The sequence below is a fragment of the Dendrobates tinctorius genome, unplaced genomic scaffold, assembly GCF_039654945.1.
Source record: "Dendrobates tinctorius isolate UK_male_01 unplaced genomic scaffold, ASM3965494v1 ptg000030l, whole genome shotgun sequence".
Classification (NCBI taxonomy): Eukaryota; Metazoa; Chordata; class Amphibia; order Anura; family Dendrobatidae; genus Dendrobates; species Dendrobates tinctorius.
The window spans coordinates 59,839,162-59,866,496 of record NW_027361698.1 but is presented as its reverse complement, the minus strand read 5'-3'; the positions used below and the strand labels follow the sequence as shown (position 1 = coordinate 59,866,496).

The window sequence follows — 27,335 nt, the reverse complement described above, 5'->3', positions numbered from 1 at the left end:
CTGTGATAATTCCACCAGCGGCACTAAAAACTCGCTTTGACAAAACGCTAGGCAGGGCAGGACAGGACCTCCAAGGCGTAGAGAGCCAGTTCATGACACGTTTCCAGCTTGGATAACCCAATAATTAAAAGGCACAGAGGAATCACGGAAGACGTTGGTACGGTCAGCAAGGTACTCCCTCAGCATCTTTGAAAACATTGCATTCCTTCTGACATTTCCATGTGCCTCAGTGCCAGGGCGATGGAAGGGTCTTAGAAAACTGTCCCAGAACTTTTCCGGTGTTCCCCTGCCTCTGCTGGATTGGAGCTGTGTCTCTCTCGCCTCTCCTCCTTGGTTGGCCAATGAACTGTTATTTCTGCCGCCAGCGTTTTGAGATGAGAATTTTTTTTAATAAGTCAGCAACAATGGCCCTTTGGTACTGTACCATTTTGGTACACCTGTCTGTCTCTAGAACAAGAGATTGAAAGTTCTCCATGTAGTGTGGGTCTAAAAGTGTCACTAGCCAGTAATGACTGTTACCCAATATTTTTTCGAGGGTCACGGGAAAGGCAATGCAACATAAAGTCAGCCATGCTTGCCAGACTGGTAACAGGCAAGCCTTTCGTGTCATCACCAACAGGACAACTGACCAAGGTGTCCTCCTCTGTTATGGTTGTAGCCCCGTCTATAGCACATGAAAGTAGCTCCTGTTCTTCTGCCTCCTCTTCCTCATTGTCAACCAATCCAGATTGGGATGACATGATGCTGGACTGTGTGTAATCACCCTGTATGGTTCCTTGATCCATGTCCTCGTGCTCCACCTGCAATGCATCCTCTTTCATTGTGAGCAGAAAGCTTTGCAGAATGCAGATGAGCGCGATGGTGACACTAATTATGGCGTCATCGCCACTCACCAACTTGGTGTACTCCTCAAAGTTTTGGAGGATGTTACATATGTCTGACATCCATGTCAACTCCTGAGGTCTTATGTGTGGAGTCAAACCTGAAAAACAAACAGCCTTGTTGATGCTGGTATTCAACAACTGTCCGCTTCTGCTCACAAATCCTTTCCAACATATGCAGTGTAGAGACATCACACACCAGTCGGTGAGCCAGAATCTGCAATCACTGTTGAAGCACGGCAAGGGTGGCTGAAGCTGTAGCTGACTTTCTAAAATGGGCACACAGGCAGCGTACTTTCACCAGCAGATCCGGCAGCTCCAGGTAGCTTTTTAGAAAACATTGAACAACGAGGTTAAGCACATGGGCCAGGTATGGTATGTGTGTCAGTTTGCCTCGCTTCAGTGCCGCCACCTGGTTCCTGCCATTGTCACACACAACCATGTCTGGCTGGAGATTCAGTGGTGTCAGCATTGGGCGGTTTGTTACCTAAGCAAATTAGCTTCAGCACAGCCTGTTGATGCTTGGCTTTGGCAGTACTGCAGTGCTTTCAGCTTGTGACTGATGTGCTCATTTCAGAGATGGAGAAGGATGTGCAGGAGCTGCACACAGTGTGTGCAACCCTGATTGACGTATGGCCCACAATCCTTGGCATCGGAAGGATGTGTTCCATCCCAAGTTCTGACTGGGTCCCGGCTTCCACTATGTTATCCCAGTGTGCCGTCGGCGAAATATATTGTCCCTGGCCACAAGCACTTGTCCACGTGTCCGTGGTTAGGTGTACTTTCCCAGTAACTGTATTGTTCAGGGTACAGTTAATGTTGTGAGACATGTGCTTGTGTAATGCCAGGATGGCACAGTGGGAGAAATAGTGGCAGCTGGGGACTGAGTACCTTGGGATGGCTGCCGCCAACAGGAAAGTTTCCATCTCCATGAGCCTAAAAGGCAACTTTTCAAGCACAACCAGATGAGAAACATGAGAATTAAGAACTGTGGCCTGTGGGGCGTTGGCTGCGTATTTACACTTACGTTCCAATGACTAGGGTATGGACAACTGAAGGCTCCACTGGGACAAGGACGTGGACATGCTTGATGATGGTGCCATTTGACTGTGGGCAACGGCAGGTGCACGGCAGCAGGCATCTTTGCATGCACTATGGACTGGGGATTGGCTTGCACGCACGACAGTGGAAGAAGCTGTGGAGTCACCAACAGTTCCTGCAGCATGCGGTTGGGCCCACAAAGTCGGGTGCTTTGCTGCCATGTACCTGATCATGCTGATAGGGGTAAGGCTGGTAGTTTTGCTACCCCTGTTGATGCTGGCATGACAGGTGTTGCAAATGGCCTGTTTGGGGTTATCGGCAGTCTTTAAAAAATAACCAAACTCGAGCAGACCTAACAGTTGGACTGGCAACTTCCATCATGTTGGTGTTACCGGGAACGGTTGCATGCCTTCTGTCTGCAGCCACCACACTGCTTCTTCCTTACTGAAGTGGTGCAAAGCCTACCTCCCCCTGTGTGCTGCTGTCCTTGCTCTGCATGTCTTCCTGCCAGGTTGGGTCTGTTACTATATCATCCACCTCCTCATCTTCCACTTCCCCACCCTGGTCCTCCTCCTGCCTTTCCGGCAATTGTGTCTCATCATTGTCCACCTCTTGTGATCATGGCTGTTCAAATATTTGTGCATTGCTACATGGAATATCATCTTGCCCCGCTTCAAGTGGACCGGGCGAGAAGCACGAATCTCCAACAGGAAAACTGAACAGCTCTTCGGAGTGTCCGCGTGTGGGATCAGTTGTCTCAGGGCACTCAGCATGGTGGGAGGAAGGAGGGTCAGGGTAAGGAATATGTAGTCCAGATTCATGGCTACTGTGACTTGATCATTTGGAAGACCTGGCTGTCTATTTTTTTCATTTTTTGTTTAAATAGTGCTGTATATAAGTACAGTGACACACAGGACATAAATGAGAAACCGGCCTAAACTGGCCAAACTTTAAGCACGCACAGATATGAGCTGCCACGGAGATACCACACCGACAAATGAGTGGCCTGTATTTTTTTTATTTTTTGGCTAAATAGTGCTGTATATAAGTACAGTGATAGAAAACAAAAAAAAATTAATTTAGGGCTAAAAAGACCAAAATTTTTAGCAGATGGTTGGATGAGGCGTGTCACAGGTATACTGCACTGTAAGATATGTGGTCTTTTTTTTTTGGGGGGGGGGGGTTCAGCAAAATAGTGTCAAGAAATTGTGTAACACACTCAAAAAAAAAAAATCTACTCAACCATACCACATAAAAATTAAATATTTCTCTCAAAAGGGATTTTTGGGACCCCTTTAAAATTTCAGGATTTTCACACTGTGCTAGGAAAAGGATTTGGCTTTATTGTGCACTGTCAAAAAGAAAATGGAGAAAAAAAGGGCTCTGGATTGCTTTGCAATAAATAAAGCTCTATTAACCATGGCCAAAAATTTTTTCCAAGCCAATTATACCTGGGGCTAGGTATATACGGTCAATATATCCTACAGGTAGCAGCAGCAGCACCAGAACACAGGAAGGAAATGGACCCGCTTGATGTATGTGTGGCACCCCTGAGGGTTCAGTCGCCACAGAGGTACTGCACCTCCTCCTGAGGTGTGGTACCCCACCATCCAGGTAAGGTGGAGACGCCTGACCACGCTCCAACACCTGCATCCCACACAACACAGTAGTGTAGCAAAGCACCCTTTGGTGGCTCCCTGCTTGGAACATGAAGCGTGCTGGGAGGCGGGTGGAGTTTAGTTGACATCAAAAGAGCGGGAAGAGTTTAGGATTTAGTCAGTCTGACGGAGTCAGTGGAAGAGTGAAGATCCCCTGAGTGGGATGGATGAAGGAAGTGCTGCAGCCGACCTCAGTGACCTGGGTCCACTGGCACAGGAAAGGAACATTGATGGAAAGTCTGACTCTCTCCATAAGAAAGAAGGATTAGTACGGAACATAAGGAGAGGAGGACTAAGGATTAGGGATAGCGCAGAACCCTTCCCAAGTTCACAGCGCAAGGCCGAGGTCCGGTCCCCGAGGTTGTATGGATACTAATGGTCCTGCAGCAGACATCGGAGGAATAGAAGTTGTCACCACTTTATTCCCACACAAGACTTGGGGGCACAACAGCAATGAGAGTGAGCCGGGACTTAGTAGCAAGGAACATCTGACAGGAGGAACTCCAGTGTAACTCAGTACTTAGATTACTTCACAATAGGCGCAAAAGGGAGACGTTCAGAAAAGGCACTTATGTTGGCGGAGTGTTGGAACGGAGTACTTCATCTTGCCCGGAGGTTGACTGAGCCCCTGACCTGGAGGACACGGCACAGATGCAGGCACCTGTATGCTCAACAGACTGAGGGAAGCTTTGTAACTACATGCCCTGGTGTCCTCCGCTTATTCCTGCGCCAACCCACTCAGCACTGCTACATCTCTGTGCTTAACACTGCACCATTACGCTCCCCTCACTAGCTCTTCATCTACACTGCCCTGCGACTACAGCCCTACCTGTGGAGGGCCACATCATCATTGCTGCACCACACCATCTGTCCCAGAGGATCTGTATGCAGCATCAGCTTAACATCTTCATTGCCGAACACCACAGGTGGCATCACGAATCATTCACTTATAAACCTTAATCATCATCATCCACATGCTCAACATTCCCCTTTTACAATGGATGCCCAGGGCCACGGACCAGGTCACTGCTACCGTGACATCTCCCATTGAAACCATCGGGCCCAGCTCCGAGTACCCCACTGCCCTGGGTGAGGGCGATCCATATGCATTGATATGTACACACATACAGTGCCTGCAGGCCTTGCATTGATGTGTATAAAGCGACATACACTACCCTGCCTACCTAACACTGGAATCGATTTATTCTGGAATTAGTCCTTAGAAGGTCTGTTGGTTTAGCTGGATTTGAGTAGTTTACGAAGGTAGAATCCACACTGATTAATAAATCCCCAAATCTGACCCTATCTCGTCAGCAGCTCTCCCTACACTATCTATATCCAGAGCTGAATGCACCGAGCAGGGCGGCTTCCGGTTTTTTATACCCCTGATGATGCTGTGCGGCCAACCAATCACTGCACGACCACAACAAAGATGGCTGCGGCATTTCATTGCCTGGCAGACAATCCCTGCATCGTGATTGGGTCTCTAAAGTCTGCCAAAAAGCTGGGTGGAGACCCGAGTTCCTGCCGAGTAATCCCGGAAATGCTCGGTGCTCGCCGAGTACACTGAGTACCGTGATACTCGGGCGAGTAACGAGTAGTGGCGAGCACGTTCGCTCATCACTAGTAGTTATACATCTCAATGATGGCACAGCTTCAGGATGTGTGCACACTCTGCGGATTCTGCTGCGGATCCGCAGCGGATTTGGCCCTGCGGTGTACAGTCCCCTTATTCCCTATGGGAATTAAAAACCGCTGTGCCGACGCTGCAGAATTTTCCGTGCGGATTTTGCTGCGGCTTCAAATCCGCAGAAAGAATTGCATGTCAATTCTTTCTGTGGATTCCGCAGCGGTTTACCATCTCCTCCATTGTGGAGATGATAAACCGCAGGGCAAAACCGCAGGCTAATCCGCAGATAAACCGTAGGTCTTTTGACCTGCGGATTTTTCTGCGGATTTTGCAAAATCCGCGTGGATGAATCCGCAGCAGAATCCGCAGCGTGTGCAGACACCCTAACTGCTTTGCATCCAAGTTCACTTTCATGGTATGATTATACTTGTACTTGTGTTTAGGTGAGTAAGTTGGAACTATGGCGGTTCTTAAAACAGGTGAAATTGAACTGGAGCAATGGTAACAGGTGTAGAGAGTGGTAACCATGACAAGTGGAGTAGTAGAGTTGTATTCAATATGTACAGTAAAAGTGTTGGACTGAGGCAGCAGAGCTAAGTTTACTATGGAGCAGTTCACACAGATCAGGGCACTGTTTCTATCTAGGGCTCAAAGTGGGTCATTATTACTTTGTAACTGGGATTAAAGTGAATACATTCAAGTGGAATTGAAATCTTTTACAAAAATCTACATTTGTAAAAAAGGCAGATTTTTTGTAACTCGCTTCCAAGCAGATTCAGCAAAATAATGGCTGTTAGCTGCCATTTTTCTGAACTGTAAGAGGCCATAAAATGTATAAAAAAATTTCTTCTATTCACCTTACCTCTCATCTCTGTAGAACCTCTTCTTTTCATCATCACCTGTTTGGTCCCCATCACATCTTAAACTTGCAGGCCCTGTATTAGCGGCCCGAGAAATTCAACGCGAGCTGCTGCAATCTCAAGATGCGACCAGAAACAGAAAAGTGATGGTGAGGAGCATGGAGGCTGGAGAGGCAAGCTGTTAGTATAAGTCATTTTTATTTTTTACATACTGTATTATGTTTATTTTGATCCCTGGTCTGGAGAGACCCGATAACATAAGGATATATTAAATATGGGAAAATAATTTCTCAGCAAATTTAATTTTCTGAGAGAATCCAGACTAATAGGCAAACTCAAATTTTTCCCAATCTTCTCATCTCTAATTTTAGGCTCTTTTGTAGAGCCTTAATTAAATTATTGGTCTGATCTGGTGATGGTAAATATAGGGGTCTGACATGGGGTTACCAAAATCAGTTCCTGACTGTTTTCGTATGTTATTCCTAAATGTTTGAGGAGAAGGGCACACTTGGCTGTTTAGTAGTTTTATACATATATATTTTTATGCAGCTTGCCAAAAAGCATTGGTGTGAACCTGATAAATGTTTAGGCTTGTGAAGGGAGGGAGGGAGTAGGTGCATTCAGAAATTCTGTAATGGGCCTCAGAACTTTCTAGTTACACTCAAGAATTATACTAAGGCCGGGGTCACACTTGCGAGTGCAATGCGAGAAACTTGCGCTTCAATACCCAGCACTGCCACCGGCACTCGGGACCAGAGCTTTCTGCTGCATAGAAATACATGCAGATACACACTCTGGTCCCAAGTGCCGGCGGCAGTGCTTGGTATTGAAGCAAGAGACTCGCGCGAGCTTCTCACATTGCACTCGCAAGTGTGACCCCGGCCTTACCCTATATATTGGGGGGGTTTTATGAAACGTTTGTGTTTTTATTTTTTTTATTTTTCAAGATGGGACTACTGCAGCCACGTATATTTGTAACAGAGCACATGACGGACATTAAATCTTACTCCATTTCTAATCCACCTTAACAAATCAGACTATTTTGTCATTTTTGTCTGCATTTACCTATCTCTATGTACCCCGTATGTGTGTTTTTCTGACTGCACAGCTTTTATCTGCCTTTTTCTCAGCAAAAGAAGTTTGTAGCCTGTCATACTTATTGACCTCAGATATTGTATGAAATTGAGGCACAGAAAGGTATCACCTATGTTTGATGTATTCACATTGCACTGAACATTCTTCAGAAGAATGTTCATCCCTTTTCTTCTACTAATCATCTAAGTGCCTTTTATCTCATGATCTATCCCTTTCCACTTTTCTTCATCTGACTCCACAGAGAAAATAAAGTTCAAAATGAGATTAACGTGCATGTAAGATATCTCCAGCAGGAAAAAACGGCTTCATAATTTTTTTTACATATCAAGTCTACAGCAAAGTGTTTTTTGCAGGTCCCTGTGAAAAATGAAAGCAGAATTTTTGATGAGTCATGTAATGCCTGAAAGGTTTTAAAGCTTTTGCAGTTGTCACCTGCATTAACCATTTTGCATTTATCTGCATCTGGGCTCTGAAGATTGCGCCTTGGAATAAAGTGTTATGAAGTATGTTTAAAATGTTCAACTTTTACTGTTGCCTGAGAGGCTTTCATAAATGCCTCACTTATATAATTGACATGGATGTGAACTGTAAATGTAAATCTCTATCACCTGTTATTGTCATAACACCACTAATATCTAACTAGTGCATGCTGCAATTTTTTTCACCCATAGATACAGTCAGTGCAAAAAAATTGCTCATCTGCACTGACACATTTAATAACATTGGTCCAAATGTCCGTTTTATCATGAACAGTACTCAGTGAGATAGAAAATACCGTCAAGTGAATGAGAACTTAGGCTGAATTAACAAACAGTGGTCATGTTGCAATTTTAAGACAAAATTATCAAAAATCATTTAAAAAAAAAAAACACTGCAGTTTTACTAAAATTACTAGCTGAAGAGCCTGGCGTTGCCTGGGCATAGTAACCAACTGTGGTTAGTTATAACAAATTACAATGATTATACTGCACATAAAAACCGTGCATCTAATCCTATCCTTTGTGATACTGACTGTAGAGCAGTGTATCTAATTCCATTCTATGTGATACTGTCTGCTGAGCCGTGTATCTAATCCTATCCTGTGTGATACTGTCTGCTGAGCTGTGTATCTAATCCTATCCTTTGTGATACTGACTGCTGAGCTGTGTATCTAATCCTATCCTGTGTGCTACTGCCTGCTGAGCCGTGTATCTAATACTATTCTGTGTGATACTGTTTGGTGAGCCGTGTATCTAATCCTATCCTGTGTGATACTGTCTGCTGATCCATGTATCTAATTCTATTCTGTGTGATACTGACTGCTGAGCCGTGTATCTAATACTATTCTGTGTGATACTGTATACTGAGCCGTGTATCTAATCCTATCCTTTGTGATACTGACTGCTGAGCTGTGTATCTAATCCTATCCTGTGTGCTACTGCCTGCTGAGCCGTGTATCTAATACTATTCTGTGTGATACTGTTTGCTGAGCCGTGTATCTAATCCTATCCTGTGTGATACTGTCTGCTGATCCATGTATCTAATTCTATTCTGTGTGATACTGACTGCTGAGCCGTGTATCTAATACTATTCCGTGTGATACTGTCTGCTGAGCCGTGTATCTAATCCTATCCTTTGTGATACTGACTGCTGAGCCGTGTATCTAATCCTATCCTGAGTGATACTGACTGCTGAGCTGTGTATCTATTCCTATCCTGTGTGATACTGACTGCTGAGCCGTGTATCTAATCCTATCCTGTGTGATACTGACTGCTGAGCTGTGTACCTAATCTTATCCTGTGTGATACTGTCTGCTGAGCCGTGTATCTAATCCTATCCTGTGTGATACTGACTGCTGAGCTGTGTATCTAATCCTATCCTGAGTGATACTGTCTGCTGAGCCATGTATCTATTCCTATCCTGTGTGATACTGTCTGCTGAGCTGTGTACCTAATCTTATCCTGTGTGATACTGTCTGCTGAGCTGTGTATCTAATCCTATCCTGTGTGATACTGACTGCTGATCTGTCCAACAATGTAGGATAGATCTTCAGCTCACCTGGTTCAGCCTGCCCAGTCCTCCTTTCCATAATCTCGGTGCACGGAGTGGATCCATCCCCATCTGGGAGAAATGCTCAATGAAAAAAAGTTTTTTATAGTTCCAGCACACGATGTGAAAAAATTAAGAAAAGCCTTTATTTAATCAAAAATAAAAAAATGCAATTCCAGTGATGATAAAAGCATGTGTAGGCTTACGCGTTTCGGATCATATTTGACCCTTAATCATAGCATAAAATACTGAATAAATGTTGCACTTATCAAGGAAAAGCAACCAGAGAAGGCTGCCTTGGGTAACACCCACCAAAATCAGCTGTGAAACTGACATCACTAATTCAAAGTTAACAATAGTACCTCACTGGTTTAACCCTATGATGCATTCATCTTATACAAACATATTACAATGTGAATTCTCACTTAATAATAATCTGATGATTAAACCAAAAACAAACAAACTTCAGCCTCCCTAGTAGCTGGGATTAAAGGCACATACCACCGCACCCGGCAAAAGGAAAAAAAAAAACTCCAAAAAAAAAAAAAACTCCAAAAAAAAAACCTCCAAAAAAAAAAAAACCTCCAAAAAAAAAAAACCCATATTAATATAGATACATCAATTCATGCTTCAAATTTAATCCTGCTGGATATCTAGTATTAAGTTTTAGTATCCATCGAGCTTCAATCATCTGGAGTAATTTAATTCTATCGCCACCACGCCGAGGAGCAGGAACAAATTCCAAAGCACTTACTCGCAGGCTATTCAATTCTCCCTTATGTTCATGCAAAAAATGTTTAGAAGCCCCCGAAAGACTACGGTAGTAATATTATTGATGTCATAAATGTGTTCCGACAATCTTTTTCTTATGCTACGATGATTGAAGCTCGATGGATACTAAAACTTAATACTAGATATCCAGCAGGATTAAATTTGAAGCATGAATTGATGTATCTATATTAATATGGGTTTTTTTTTTTTTTTGAGTTTTTTTGGAGTTTTCTTTTTTTTTTTGGAGTTTTTTTTTTTTTTTTTAAAAAATCCTATGCTGTGTGATACTGACTGCTGAGCCGTGCACCTAATCCTATCCTGTGTGATACCGTCTGCTGAACCATGTATCTAACCCTATCCTGTGTGATACTGACTGCTGAGCCATGTATCTAATCCCATCCTGTGTGATACTGGGCTCCCCCTGCAGTCTGTGTCAGAGGGTGGTCTTTGTTGGCACGGTAATAAATTGTGTTATTTCCAGCTTTACAGAAGGACGATAACACCATAGAAATGATAAGAATAATAGGCCTTAGTTACCACAACTGTCTACAAAGAAAACTGTTGCTGATAGCAACCAATCACAGCTCATTTTTCATCTTTTAAACAGCTCTGGGACAGCGTGGCGAGTTTTGTGTTTCGACTTTTATGTGGCGAGCTTGGTGTATGTGAGGTGAAATGTGTGCTGAGGGTCGTGTATGTGTTGAAGCACATTGTAGTGTGGGGCGCATTTTGTGTGTATCTTCATATCCCCGTGTGTGGTGAGTATCCCATGTCAGGGCCCCACCTTAGCAACTGTACGGTATAACGGTATATACTCTTTGGCGCCATCGCTCTCATTCTTTAAGTCCTCCTTGTTCACATCTGGCAGCTGTCAATTTGCCTCCAACACTTTTCCTTTCACTTTTTCCCCATTATGATAGGAGCAAAATTGTTTGGTGAATTGGCATGCGCGGGGTTACAACATAGCCTATGACGCTCTCGGGGTCCAGACGTGTGACTGTGCAAGATTTTGTGGCTGTAGCTGCAACGGTGCAGATGCCAATCCCGGACATACATACATACACACACACACAGATTGAGCTTTATATATTAGGTTGCAAAAATGAACTGCAGCAACATGTGAATTTACCCTAGACAGGAAAGATAAACACCAAAATGTGGCTATTTCTCTAACTTCTGTTTTACTGGTAAGGCCACTTTTATATTAAGAATCTGCTTTCCCTTTATTTTTTCCTAAACAGCCCTAAATGATAAATGATCAATCTCAGGATGGGTCACATTCTACTCTGCAGTGGCATTCTAAAATGTCACTGCAAAGTTGATCAGCTGCATATGATCGTGCATCTGAGGGTGCGAGGAGCCAGACTGTAAGACACAGGCACTAAACAAGTCCTGTGAACTTTTCTGGCATTCCAATCTGAGTAAGGCTGGGATCATATTACCATGTGTGATGCGAGAAATTCGCATAAGTCTCTCGCATCAACACCCGGCACTGCCGCCGGCACTCGGCATCGGAGTGCAGCTGCATGTATTTCTATGCAGCCACAGCTCCGGTCCTGAGTGCTGGCAGTAGTGCCGGGTGTTGATGCGAAGTCTCACGTGAGTTTCTCGCATCACACATGGTAGTGTGATCTGGGCCTTAGTCTGTTATTATATATGGTTGATATTACATTTTTTCTGTTAATCATCTTTATAGCATATACTTATATATCCTTTACGTATAAAGATTGCTTCCTGATTACAGTAAGGTTTGCCTGCTTGGTCACCCTCCAATATTTCTTTGTGTTTGCTCTGTTTGAAATGTTTTTAATCTATATTCAATAAAAGCTACTTTTAGTATGTTCGTATTTTCTTTGGTCCTCCTTTAGGCCGATTTCACACGTCCTGATATTTACTGTACCGGAGATATCCGTGTCCGTGTGCCAATTTGTCACATTCATGAGGTATCTGTGTGCTAGCCGTGTGTACCATCCGTGTGCTGTCCGTCTATCTGTGTATTGAAACAAAACCCTATGACTTTTAAAATGCACACGGATGGCACACGGATCCCATCCGAGTGCTGTACGTGTTTACACAGACCCACTGACTTGTATGGGTCCATGTGATCCGTTATGTCTCTCAAAAACAGACAGGTCAGCGTGTTTTGCACACGGACACATAGTCCATGAAAACACGCTGACCTGTACATAGACCCATTCATTTGAATGAGTCTACGCGTGTCAGTGTCTCCGGTACATGAGAAAACTGTCAGCACACGTACCGGAGACACTGATGTGTGAAACCGGCCTTAGACCTGGCAGTCATGTGATCCCTGGGTGTAGGGAAGGAGAGAAGAAGCTTCTGGGTATTAGGGAACCCAGTCAGGTCTGCTATGCAACCAGGAGGTTGAATATCATCTGTACCTGAGGCTAATAAACCAGCCTCAGTTACATGGAAAAAAAAAAACACTATTTAAATGTTGAATTGTCTCCCCAAAGGTTTTTAATGCGCTTATGTGGGGCACAGTTTGTGAAATAAATACATAAATAAATTAAAAGCATGATACAATACAAGAAAAAAAAAAGCCACTTATAGTCCAAAATAGTTAATAGCCCCTCCCGATTGAAAAAAAACCCCTGTGATATATACAAATAATTGTTATGAAAAGGGGAACAGATTTTAGGCCTCGTTCCCACTTGCGTATAAACTCAGCGAGTGCAGTGAGAAAAAAAATTGCATTGCACTCGCACCAATGTTATTCAATAAGGCAGTGCCGATCTGCAGATTTTTTCTCAGCTGTATTCCGCATGAGGAAAAAAAATTGCAGCACGCTATGATTTCACTCCAAAATCGGATGGGTGTAAGAAAATAATCTCATGCAATAAGGACCATCAGTATGGCATGTGATTTTTGTGGATACATTATAATTCTCAAGCATAGGAAACTGTAAATGATCCTATAAAAGATTAAAAACTGTTGAGTAAAAAAGAAAGGATTGCATAAGTACAGCACACGGATGAAAAGTGAGAAAAAAATCGTCCCACTTTCCTTGATGAGAATGGGACTAGTTATTTATACTCAAGTGGGAGCAAGGCCTTAGAATGTATTTTAGTGGTTCTTTGTGTTATAAAAAAAGAGAACATACACATATTTTCATTATATTTTTATCAATATTGCTTGATATCTGGAAAAAAAATAAAAAGAGTGTATGATTAAAAAAGTACACTCCATGCATCATGAAAAAAGATGCAAAAACTATTTGAATATCTGATCGAGAAAATCTTTCACAAGCTCTTTAAACCGAATGTACAAGAAACCCAAAAAATGTTCCTGGTCAAGAAAGGAAGCAATAGCCTGATCTTGAAATGTTTCAGTTGCAATCATGGCTTAATCTTTTTTTCATAAAATTATGAGAGAAATGAAGAAAGTGAGTAGTAATTAGCAAACTCATGGATGTTGGGGTTCACCGGGTTCTTTCAGACTTTGAAAAAGGGACATGAACTTGATCCGAACTTCACTCCGAATTCCATTCAAGTCGATGGTGACCCAAACTTCAGTGCTGTAAAATAGTCGGAGTAAGGCCTCATACTCACTGGCGATAAAATTGGATGAGTGCAATCCGATTTTAAATCGGATTGCACTCTGACCCATGTTAGTGAATGGGTGACATCTCACTTGCGATTTTTTTCTCAACCAAAATCGCAGCATGCTGCGATTTGCAGCGATTTTCGCCAATACATGTCAACGGGTGCGATTAAAAAAACGCACCAAAAATGGACCATCCGTTTTCCATCCGTTTTAAACGGTTAGGCCGGGATCACACACAGCGAGATACGGCCGAGTCTCGCAGGTTAAAACCAAGCTCTGGCACCGGCACTCTGGAGCGGAGCGTGCAGCCGCACAGCAATACATGGAGCTGCACGCTCCGCTCCGGAGTGCCGGTGTCAGAGCTTGGTTTTAACCTGCGAGACTCGGCCGTATCTCGCTGTAGTGTGACTCCGGCCATACATTACCATTCTGTGGTATACAACACAGTAAATGGTCCTGTATATGACTGTATAAAAATAGTTGCTGGGAAAAAAAACGGATCGCAAACGGATGTAAAATGGATGGAAAGATTAAAAATCACATAGAAAACGCATGACACTCGCATAGTACTCCACCCTTTTTTACCATCCAGAAAACGGACCGTTTTTTAATCGTCAATGGCTATGAGGCCTAAGGGATTGGAGCTGAAAATGGAAGCTAAATGGGGATAAGAACAGGACTATTGCCCTGCACACGAATGTGGATAGAGAAATGACTTACAATAACAGGGGATAAAAAAAGAAAAAGGAGGAGGTGTAGGAAGAAGAAGCATAGGAGGAGGTAGCCAAAAATGTTTTGTGCTTTTTTTTTTGTTTGTTGATTTCTGAGGAGTAATCTGAAAATAGTCCGTGTAATAATCTGCTGACCACTCTGACCACTCTCTCTGTATACAGGCCGTGTAATACTTGAGCATCAAATAGGAGATGTGGCCATGGTGATGTACAGTTGTGGCCAAAAGTATTGACACCCCTGCAATTTTGTCAGATAATACTTAGTTGAAAATGATTGCAACACAAATTATTTGGTATTATTACCTTCATTTAATTTGTCTTGAATGAAGCAAAAAGCAAAACATTGATCATTTCACACAAAACTCCAAAAATTGGCCAGACAAAAGTATTGGCACCCTCAGCCTAATACTTGGTTGCACAACCTTTAGCCAAAATAACTGCGACCAACCGCTTCCGGTAACCATCAATGAGTTTCTTACAATGCTCTGCTAGAATTTTAGACCATTCTTCTTTGGCAAACTGCTCCAGGTCCCTGATATTTGAAGGGTGCCTTCTCCAAACTGCCATTTTTAGATCTCTCCACAGGTGTTCTATGGGATTCATGCCTGGACTCATTGCTGGCCACCTTAGAAGTCTCCAGTGCTTTCTCTCAAACCATTTTCTAGTGCTTTTTGAAGTGTGTTTTGGGTCATTGTCCTGCTGGAAGACCCATGACCTCTGAGGGAGACCCAGCTTTCTCACACTGGGCCCTATATTATGCTGCAAAATTTGTTGGTAGTCTTCAGACTTCATAATGCCATGCACATGGTCAAGCAGTCCAGTGCCAAAGGCAGAAAAGCAACCCCAAAACATCAGGGAACCTCTGCCATGTTTGACTGCAGGGACCGTGTTCTTTTCTTTGAATGCCTCTTTTTTTCTCCTGTAAACTCTATGTTGATGCCTTTGCCCAAAAAGCTCTACTTTTGTCTCATCTGACCAGAGAACATTCTTCCAAAACGGTTTAGGCTTTTTCAGGTAAGTTTTAGCAAACTCCAGCCTGGCTTTTTTATGTCTCGGGGTAAGAAGTGGGGTCTTCCTGGGTCTCCTACCATACAGTCCCTTTTCCTTCAGACGCCGTTGGATAGTATGGGTTGACACTGTTGTACCCTCGGACTGCAGGGCAGCTTGAACTTGTTTGGTTGTTAGTCGAGGTTCTTTATCCAACATCCGCACAATCTTGCGTTGAAATCTCTTGTCAATTTTTCATTTCCGTCCACATCTAGGGAGGTTAGCCACAGTGCCATGGGCTTTAAACTTCTTGATGACACTGCACACGGTAGACAGAGGAACATTCAGGTCTTTGGAGATGGACTTATAGTCTTGAGATTGCTCATGCTTCCTCACAATTTGGTTTCTCAAGTCCTCAGACAGTTCTTTGGTCTTGTTTCTTTTCTCCATGCTCAATGTGGTACACACAAGGACACAGGACAGAGGTTGAGTCAACTTTATTTCATGTCAACTGGCTGCAAGTGTGATTTAGGTATTGCCAACACCTGTTAGGTGCCACAGGTAAGTTACAGGTGCTGTTAATTACACAAATTAGAGAAGCATCACATGATTTTTCGAACAGTGCCAATACTTTTGTCCACCCTCTTTTTTATGTTTGGTGTGGAATTATATCCAATTTGGCTTTAGGACAATTCTTTTTGTATTTTTTCATTTAAGACAAATTAAATGAAGATAATAATAACAAAGAATTTGTGTTTGCAATAATTTTCAGGAAGAAACTGAGTATTATCTGACAAAATTGCAGGGGTGTCAATACTTTTGGCCACAACTGTACCTACTGCAGGGAGAGAAATTGCGTGATTGATCTGTGTCTGCTACGTACCCTAATGAAACACCTTCCTTTGGTTAAAGCAGATGACAGCACATTCTGTGTAACTTTCTAAGGCCAGTTTCACAAGTCAGTGTCTCTGGTATGTGTAGTGACAGTTTTCTCATGTACCGGAGACACTGACAATGAATGGGTCTATGCAGATGTCAGCGCGTTTTCACGGACCTTGGGTCCGTGTGCAAAATACGCTGACATGTCCATTTTTGTGCAACAGCACAGATCACACGGACCCATACAAGTCAATGGGTCCATGTAAACACGTACCGCACACGGATGACGTCCGTGTGCTATCCGTGTGCGTATTTAAAAATATAGGGTTAAAGTTGAAACCAATTGTATCAATACCAGCCAGGTGTCTAGACATTGCCTGCAAAAAAGTTGGCTCACAGTCTGGACAACATTTTTTGGAGTGAGGTGAAGTTGGACTCTTCTCACAGTTGTTGGAAGTTTGTTGTTTGGTAATTTTTCACAAAATTATGCCCCACATGTGGACACAGAACAGCTTATACGTCTGGTGGAGCAACATACGGAACTTTGGGACACTCGATCTGACGGATACCATGACAGGCTGGCCATAGAACGTGCTTGGTTTGCTGTAGCTGAACAGCTCTACCCCAGACCTGGTTGGGCCACATATTCACCAGCCAAACAGGCAAAGTTTGGTAAGTTACCCCATAGATGTTCCTTTTTAACAATCAAATTCCAAAATGTTTTCATATGAAAAGATTTTCCATGGTTAGTTAGATTTGCAAGGTTACATGTGTAGCAAAACCACACATTAGCTTAATTTTTTGGGCATTAATCTGTCGAATCACATTATCATATATATTACATTATGTGCTAGGCTTATAGTCTGATCCCTCTATTTAATATACAAATTCATCATTAACCATGCTTGGTGAAAAGTTTAAAAACATGCAGTTTGTGTCTGTGGCAGTATTTTTGTGCTGCTCACTAGCTTCATGTCTGTCACACTTTTGTTGTAGGGATACTACATTTGTAAAAAAAAACATTTACCTTGCTAAATCAATGGCTACTTGTCAGATATGCGTTTACAATGTGAAGTTTTGCACTGTTCCATGGGCTAACAATTGTGTTATATCATTTTTAACAGTCTGTACTGTATAAAACCACATCTGTACAGATGTCTCACATTTTTGGGGCTTTGGCCTAACTAGACTGCCATATTTTGCAATGTGTGAATTTCCGGAGCGAATTTAAAAAAAAAAAATTGCCTTGCTAGTGTAAATGACGTTGTTTAAATTATAAGGTGATCGCCTGTGACTTAGGCCTCTTTCACACATCAGGTTTTCTGCTTCAGGCGTGATCCAGCGCTTTTGACTAAAACCGGATCCGTCGAAATGCAATGCCGGATCCGGTTTCCCCCCCATTGACTTGCATTAGAGCCGGATCGAGCCGGATGGCCATGCGTTTCATCCGATTTTCGCCGGATCCGGCAATGTGACGCGATCCGGCGTCTGGAAAAAACGGTGACTGTAACGTTTTTTGTATCCGTCGAAAAAGCCGGACACGCCGGATCCGGCGTGTCCGGCTTTTTCATACAATGAAAGCCTATGAGCGCCGCAATGCGCCGGATCCGGTTTTTTTGGTCTGAGCATGCTCAGTAGCTCTGCCCACAGGACATATATAAAAGCAAGACAATGGGACCCTCAGCCACACCCAACATGCCACCCAAGCCAAGAACCAGGAGCAGGAGAAGGCAGCAGACATCTGCAGCAGCAGCACCATCAGCACCACCCCAAATGGAGCAGCATGCTGAACAACGGGAGGGGAGTCCAGCAGCAGATGAGAGACGGTAATTATCAAATCCCCCATTCCTCCAAACTAGGGCTATGGAATATCAAGATATTCATTGGCCCTTTGTTTCTCTTTATTCAACAGCCGCCCAATAGATGCAGCAGCAGCAGCAATGGCAGCAGCAGAAACACCACCCACAGCCATGGAGTCTGGCTATGAGGAAGACAGCACATCTTCTGGGAGCCCTCCCTCGCATCATCAGCGTTTGACGGTAAGTTTTTATTTCCAAAATCCATCATCTCTGTAATATATGTGTATTCATTGCCTTTTATTTCAAAACAGGAATCACAAGATGAAGAGGAGCTCCCAGAAGAAGAAGGAAGGGGTGGACAGACACTTGGAGTGGGCTCACAATTGGTAAGTTTTTTGCATCAAACGCAGAAACACAACATCACACTACACACAACACATAGAAAACAATGTTCTGCAGACCACACACAGCAAACAAATGCCTACATCCAAAGACATAACATTTTTTGTTTTCTTCTCTAGTCTTCCCAATCTGGTGCTCGGCCAAGAGGTCCTCGCAGTGCCTCCCAGGGTCGTCGGCGACAGCAACGCGGCGGTCACCAGCGTGTAAGTATAAATATTTTTGCTTTGTTTTTTTTGCACTTTTTATTTCATTTCTTTTGTGGAGGCTAATTATGTTATTTTTGTCTTTTTCTTTAACAGCCTTCACAGCGTGCTCCCGACTCTGACGGTGAGGATGGAGGGATTGATGTCGACCGCCTCATCGATCTCGTCAGAGAAAGGGAGCCGCTCTGGAATATGGCTGACCGACGCCACGCTGACCTGATCGTTACCCGACGACTCTGGGAGGAAATCTGTTCGCTCCTTGTGGACCGCTGGGAGGACCTCGAAGCTCGGGCCCAGATTAAAGAGCGTAAGTATATACAGTACCGGTTGCTTGATTTAAACCTGTGTTTCCCGAACTCCAGTCCTCGTGGTCCCCACGGATCATGTGTTCAGGATTTCTATTTACTTTGGAAATCCTGAAAACATGACCCCTGGGGACCATGAGGACTGGAGTTTGGGAAACACTGATGTTGTATACTAACCACTTTGTCCTTTCTCGTTTCAGGGGAGAGAATTGTGAAGCGGTGGCGGTCTGTGAGGGATCGTTTCAAGAAGGAGTTCAATAAAGAGATGCGGGCCCCGAGTGGATCTGGAGGACGCAGGAGCAAGTACAAGTACGCACGAGCCCTGTCGTTCCTCCGGGAGACAATGCTCACCAGAAGGTAAATATTACACACCACATGTGACAAAAAAATGTTTAGATGTAACTTTTTTTTTTCAGCCAGGGCCATACCATGTCACTATTTTAATTGTTTTTTTTTTTCTCTTTATTCCACAGCACGGTGAGCAGCACTCGGGAGCCTGCACGATTGGACCCTTCTGAGGCGATCCCTGAGGAGACCGGCACCGAGGGAGACTTCGACCGCCCCGGTACATCTGCACCTTCCCAGCCTTCCCACACATTCGACCCATCAGTCCCATCCACCAGCACAGGAGCATCGTGGCCGCCTACATTACATGAAGCTGCTGGTGAGGAGATCGCTTTCCCTTTACCCCACCCTTCTGCCCCTGCCACCTCTAGTACACCTGCGGGTACTGGGCGGCAGTGGCAGAGGGGTCAGGAAAAGACTTATGCGCCAGAGTTCTTGCATCTGAATGCATCTTTCCAGAACTGTCTAAAAGTCTTGTCAGAGCAAATCTCCGCAGGCTATCAGCAGATCAACTCCAGCATTTTGGAGGTGAAGACACTTCTGCAAACCATGCATTCAGAAGCAAGATCTTCGCCAAACCACACCTTTTTCAGGTCTGTTGTGGAGCGCATGGAAACGCTCTCTCCTGCCCAGCAGATGCATGTAATGCATTCATGCCACGCTGCTCTCCAGCAAGTTACCTCCCAACCTCCTCCTCCCACCACAGTAGTACCTCCACCTGCACCCCCTCCAGCCACTTTCCATCCTCCCCCTCCTATTACATCTACACCCCCTCCAGCCACTTTCCATCCTCCCCCTCCTATTATATCTACACCCCCTCCAGCCACTTTCCATCCTCCCCCTCCTATTACATACCATCCACCTCCCCAGCACCATCCACCTCCCCAGCACCATCCACCTCCCCAGCACCATCAACCTCCACAGCACCAGCAACCTCCCCAGTACCAGCAACCTCCCCAGTACCAGCAACCTCCCCAGTACCTGCAAACTCCCCAGTACCAGCAACCTCCCCAGTACCAGACATCTCCCCACTTCCAGCAACCTGCCCCGTACCAGACATCTCCCCACTTCCAGCAACCTGCCCCGTACCAGACATCTCCCCACTTCCAGCCACCTGCCCCGTACCAGACATCTCCCCACTTCCAGCAACCTGCCCCGTACCAAACTCCTTCCCCATACAACTTGCCATCAACATCATCTGCTCCTACAGTCCCTGCCCAACCCTCCACTCCACCACCCACCACCTCTTCTGCTTCCCACATGTCCACCCATTCTGTAGTTTTTTTCCACACCTTCACCTCTAACTGTTCCTTCCCCACCACGATCCCAGTCCTCTCTCCACACTCCCAGTGTCGAAGTGTCCCGCAGCCCCTACAGCAGTATTTCCACCACACACTACACAGATTTATAATGTGTGTATTTAAATAAAAATGACCAGTTTTATGGTTTCAGTTTTATAGTTTCAAAGCTTTATTAAACAAGTTTATTAAAATTTTAAAAAAGTTTACTAAAAAAAACATTTTTCAATAAAAGTTAAATTATTTTACACTGGTTGTCTGTCATTTCTTTCTGCGGCGAAAAAGGTTAAATACAGGGTATTTAAAAGGTGAAATGGTATTCAAAACTAGGTATATAACTGTGGGTAAATTTTAGCTTTTTGCCACAGTTGTGTTCCTGGTTGTGTTTGAAGCAAAGTATTTCACCTAAAAAGTTGTGTTTATTGTTGGTGATTTCCTAACAATGTACACAACTTTTGTTAAAAGGTGAAATACTTTGCATAAAACACAACCAGGTACACACCTGTGGCCTAAAGCTAAAAATAGAGACCATGACAAGATAGCCAACTTTGGTTGGCAAAGGTATATACTGTTGGTACAGAAGGTACACAAGTTTGGTTGGGCACAAATCTTTCACACTCTGTCATCCTGCCAGTGTACTCTGCCTTGAGGTGACATAAAGTATAGTGCAAAATTGTCCCTCATTACTGAAACCGTCACAGAACTTCTAGTGGTAATGTCATGGTAATCTTGCAAGGTGGTTTCTTCAGAGGTGTCCTCAATGGAAATGGGTTCCTTGCAGATAACAAAATTGTGGAGTACCACGCACGCTTTGATCACCTCGTCCACAGTTTCTGTCTTGAGGTTGATCGCAGTCAATAGGACCCGCCATTTGGCTGTCAGAATACCAAAGGTACATTCAACCATTCTTCTTGCTCTTGTGAGGCGGTAATTAAAAATGCGTTTTGGTCTTGTCAATCCTCTGCTAGAGTACGGTTTCAAAAGGTGTTCTGACAGCTGGAAGGCTTCATCCCCTACACAGACAAATGGCATAGGTGGACCAGATGTTTGCGGCAGCGGTCTAGGGGGTGGGAACTGGAAGGTGTTTCCATACAGTTTACGCCCCATGGCAGACAGTTTGAAAACTTGAGAGTCATTGGAGCGGCCATAGGCCCCAATATCAACCGCAATAAATTTGTATTCCGCGTCAGCGATGGCCATGAGGACAATTGAAAAATATTTCTTGTAATTGAAATATTCCGATCCCGATCCAGCTGGCTTTACAATGCGGATATGTTTCCCGTCCACAGCGCCCAAGCAGTTGGGAAACTGACATATCTGTTGAAACTTGTCAGCAATTTCAATCCACCTCTCTGTTGTGGGCTCTGGTAAAAACTCTTCAGCTAAGGAGTCCCACAGTGCACGGCATGTGTACTTCACTATTCCAGATATGGTGGAAATCCCGAGTCTGTACTGGAAATGCAGTGACGAAAGGGATTCTCCAGTTGCAAGAAATCTGTGGGGAATTAAAAAACAATAAATTAGTTTTAAATCACAGCATTACATACCAAAACTGAGCTATAACACTTGGAGATACAAACTACCACCAACAAGATTGCAGTGAAAGTGTGCTCTGATGCGATCACATCCAATAAATGTGGCTTACCTTAAAGTCACCATCAGACGCTCTGTGGGTGAAACAGAGAAGCGGCAATAGGTGTCCGCTTTTCTTATGAGGTGTGCAATGCGCTCCACCAAGTAATCAAAATTCTCCATTTTCATCCTAACATATCCAAAAAATGTATCCGGGTTTCGTCGAAGGTCCATGCAGAGTGTAGAATAGACCCCACGCGTCATTCTCTTGGCTGTGATGGGGTGGATCCACAAACGTCATCTACGATGCCTGATGCGCTGCTGTCTCGCTCTCTCCTTCTCCAGAACAATCACCCTCAAACGATTCGCCTCCGCTATAAAATACGCCAAATTCTTCAAAATATTTCCAATGACAACATCCATCTTCGCCAATAACTTGCTCTTCTCTCCAACCTGCACTTTCTCCTCTACAACCTGTCAAAGAAGGGCTGTAGGAACATGCTATATATAGTTTTCCAGTAGCCAATCCCGTTCGGAAGGCCACAAGGGTCAATTTTAAAAACCGGATCCGGCGTAATCCGTCGAAAAACGGATAGAAAAACGGATGAACCGGATGAGACGGATCCGGTTTTGTCTGTCAAGAAAAAGACGGATCCGGCAGAAAAACGGATCCGTCAAATCCGGTTTTACTAAACATTTGCCGGATCCGGCGTTCCGGCACGACGCCGGATCGCTCCTGACGCCGAAAACCTGAAGTGTGAAAGTAGCCTTAGTTTACATGTAAGGATCATCATGTGCTTCCTACTATTATTAACCGCCCATACACAACATATGGCCAAAAAAAAAACACACTTGTAGTGTTTGTATGTCACATTTTTTGGTTGACCCACCACTGAATCTGTCTGAGTGTGCTAAATTGAATATTTAGACTTAATTCTGGACACCACACAAAATGTTTTACACACTGCAAGCCCTTACATATGTCTGCTAGTAATTTTTAATTGTGTGAAGGTTTGTGTTGCTCTACACACCACAAGTCTGGCAGGCTATGTTGTTTCTAACCGGATTTTATACATGGGCATGGTGAACAAACATTACATTTTGGGTGACAGGATGGATGAAAGTGGTCACACACTTCTTAGTCTTAGTGTCCAGGCCAAAAGGGTTTTGATTTTTTTTGTGAAAATAATGTACCGCGCTCCCAAACTGCATACAAATTGGGCTACAAAGGCACAATGTGTTTAGAAGTGAAACTGAAAGTAAATGAACTTCCAAAGTCTCACAAAAAGCCTACAGTTCTCTTCATCCCAGCCTGCTCTGCACCAATTGTTCCCCATTGTGGCCTACTTACCGCGATCAGGATGGAGTCAGGAGTCAGGGTAAGGCCTCTTTCACACATCAGTTTTTTGCCTTCAGGCGCGATCCGGCTTTTTTTGGAAAAAACGGATCCGGCAAAATGCAATGCCGGATCCGGTTTTTCCCCATTGACTTGCATTAGCGCCGGATCGTGCCGGATGGCATTGCGTTTCATCCGTTTTTTGCCGGATCCGGCAACTTGTCTCATTCCGGCGTCTTGAAAAAACGTCTACTGTAACGTTTTTTGTCTCCGGCGAAAAAGCCGGAAGCGCCGGATCCGGCGCTTCCAGCTTTTTGCTACAATGAAAGTCTATGGGCGCCGGAATGCGCCGGATCCAGAAAAAGATGGATCCAGCCACCGGATCCGGTTTTTTTAAGTCTGCGCATGCTCAGATCCAATTGGCCAGCCGCCAGGAACAGAGACGGATCCAGCAAAAAAACGGATCCGTTTCTACAGTTCTCCAAAATTTATGCCGGATCCGTTTTTTCTAAAAAAAGCCGGATCCTGCCTGACGGCAAAAAACTGATGTGTGAAAGTAGCCTAAGCCTCTATGTGTTGCAGCAGTAGCCTGTTACAGTGCACCAGTATTATTGCAGGCGTGTTTGATTCTTATCTCCTTCACTCTCCTGAGAAGTATAGGCTTTTTGTAAGACATTTGAAGTTCATTTACTGTCAGTTTCACTTCTAAACACATTGTGCCTTTGTAGCACAACTTGTATGCAGTTTGGTATTGCGGTACATTATTTTTGAGCACAGATTATGTCTAGGTACCACCATCCCGTCTCTGGTAGTGGTCAGCGCCAGTGTATTTTTTATTGTTTTGATATTTTTGTTAAGCCATCATGATTCAAAAACAAAACATTAAGAAATACAACATAGCTGAAAATCTTATGTTGGTATTTAAGTAAGATTTTAATGTTGTGCTTTATGTAATTTTTTTCTTTTTTAACACTTTACGAACAGTTGATGTGGTCAAACGGCATTGACGCTCAGCGAGGGACCCGTTCAGGCGGGAATTTAATCCCCTACCCTCCACCACCGGTGCTTCCAAGAAGAGACAATATGTGTACTACCGCAATTTATCTTTCCTAAGGCCAATCTTGGAGCTAAATCCGTAAGTGACTCTTTGTGTTTGCCAAAACATAATAACCTTACAACAGTGTTTTTAGTTAAAACATTTCTTTACAGAAGTGTTTTAAAAGGCCCCCCAAAATTGTGGACCCATAATTCCATAATATAAAGAATGTTTAAATTTTACACATACACAAGTGGATACTGTATGTGAAAATTTGAAGATTTTCCATAGTCAACACCTACCTTCATATGTTTGCAAAAATTACCACAATGTAACTAGTTAGTTTATTTAGTGTTTGTTGTCAATTATTTAGATTTATGCCACAATATCTTATCTCCTTGGACGTATGACAACCTAGATGACTCAGATGATTCACCCACCCCAGACAGATCATTGGCATGTACCTCAGCTTCGGAGACTGAACCCCCAGCGGACCCCACTCCACCAACAAAGCCTGAACAGGTGTCTGATGCCGGTGAAGCCTCCAATGATGCTGCTCAGGGAAGCACACAATAATCTGGTGAAGCAACATCACAAGCAGCAGCCCCAGCGCCACAGGCAGCATCAACATCATCAGCCCCAGCACCACAGGCAGTATCAACAGCCAATGTCCCTCGCTATGTTGCCCACACACTCAGAGATCGACGAAACAGGCGACATGAAGACACATGAATGTTGCCTGAGCTGATTGATGCTTGAGTTTTGACCATCATGAATTCCCTGACAGACGAAAATTCAGTTGAGCGGTTTTGTAGGTCCCTCTCCCCCTGCCTAGCAAAAGTTCCTGAAGAACGGCAGGAACGTGTACAGGCTGCTATATTGACCCTCATTGCTGCATGTCAGGGAGAGCAGGAACCCAACCATGTTCTAGGGCCCATAGAACAATGGCGAGCTGGCCAGCTTCCCATACAAATGGCATCTGATACCAACATCAGAGATGTGCCAAATATTGGAACACTATCCTCACGGGCTGAACCTATCACAGCAACACAACAAGCTGAGAGCATGGCTGCATCCATTCTTGTGCCTCCAGCTCCTTCCTCTATACAACATTATGGCCCAATGTCCGGCCCTTATTCTGGCCCTCCTGCTCCTGCCTCGAGCCAACATTATGGCCAAATGTCCGGCCCTTATTCTGGCCCTCCTGCTCCTTCCTCAAGCCAACATTATGACCAAATGTCCGGCCCTTATTATGGCCCTCCTGCTCCTTCCTCAAGCCAACATTATGGCCAAATGTCTGGCCCTTATTCAAGCCCCCCTGCTCCTGCCGCTAGCCAATGTTATGGCTAACTGGCCGGCCATGCTTCTGGGTCTTTAGCTCCTGCCTCAAGACATTCTTCACAAAAAAGGTCTAGCAGTTTTTTGGTTCCTCATTCCCGTGCCTCCAGACATCATTATGGCCAAGGGTCTGCCCCCACAAGCACCTACAGCCAACAATCTCAAAACGTGCCTTCCATCATCTCTGTGGGGGATAGTAGTGCTGTTAGTTTTGCCCATCCACAGCCCTATACTCTACCATCAAGGCAGCAGACACCTGTGTTTGACCATTTTGTTACACACAGCCATTTGACAAGAGGTGAGAATACTACATCACAATCCTATGCCAGCCAGATATCTGAGTCAGAACGTACTTCAGTTCAACCACAACATGTCCAGTCATCATTTTTGGGAGTGTCTTTGGAACTGCAACCTTATCCACCATCTCCATCTGTTTCCCCTAAAATGTTCACATCCACACCTCATCAAACACCAGCACTCCAGGGTCAATTGTCTAAAGGTCAAATGGGCACACACTCTGCCAGCCCAGAACATGAAAGCACACTCAATCCCAGCGACGAGTCTTTCTCTAGTCAAAGTGATTTAGTTGATTTGTAGCTAATCTTGCTAAATATGTTGAGTACCCAAAAAATGCAGCCAGAACAACATTCCCAAAAATTATAAAGGTGCTTTGTTTTAATAGGCCATCACATTGAGTTTTTGGCTCCTGTTTAGCCTTTCATTATCTGTAATAGTTTGGATATCGGCCTAAATGTTTGGTATATGTCTGGGTGTGTGTGGGCTTGCACCCTTTTTTTAGGGGGGGGTTGGAGGTGAGACTCTTTTGTTGTATTGTAAGCTAAATACATAGCTTTCTATTTTTTCATTTTGGAATGGAAAACAGATTTTGAAGCCATATGTTGGAACCAAAAATAAATAATTTTGGTAATTGTTCCTATGTGTTTTGGTTTATTTTTACAAATGAATCTGTTACAACAAACAGGCATCAAAACATTCACATTTAGTACATAGTTTATTGTGTAAAAACTAAAATGTAATGGCACACACCAATTGCTAACAATGTACATATAACAGATCATCTTTATTAAATGTGTGTACGTTTTCTTCACATGGCCAACAACACACATTACTGGAAATATACCATAATTAAAGGTACATTCATGGGCACACAGTTTGTTCACACTTTGTCAGACTGTTACAGCTCATTCACACTAGTGTCAACTTGTGAAATGCTACACAAATCCTAATGTATTGGCATTTACACCTATGTTGAGCAATGATAGTGTGTGACTTTATTATTTAGTTAGCTCGCATTGGCTTAGGATACTAATGAAAACAAGTTTCAGCATGCTGCTATAGTAATTTTTAAGAAGATGACAACACACAATAGAAGTCCCTGGCTCAAACAAGTTCAGCAATCCAACACTTACATTGGGCGAGTGCTGTTGGTATTGGACACACCAATTGCATTGTCAAAGGTGACAAATCATGTGCCGCAGATAGTAAGCACAATGACAGCTTGCAATATCAAAGAGATATATGTATGTATTGTATGTGTATACATACAATAAAA

General features: G+C 43.8%; 1 long non-coding RNA gene across 1 annotated transcript; it reads left to right on the top strand.

The window, feature by feature from the left end:
- The first annotated feature begins 23,335 nt into the window (after positions 1-23,335).
- On the top strand, positions 23,336-26,648 carry LOC141086074 (uncharacterized). Its single transcript, XR_012231501.1, has 3 exons — positions 23,336-23,431; positions 24,373-24,523; positions 24,798-26,648. It is a non-coding gene; the product is annotated as an uncharacterized lncRNA (long non-coding RNA).
- The last annotated feature ends 687 nt before the right edge of the window (positions 26,649-27,335 follow it).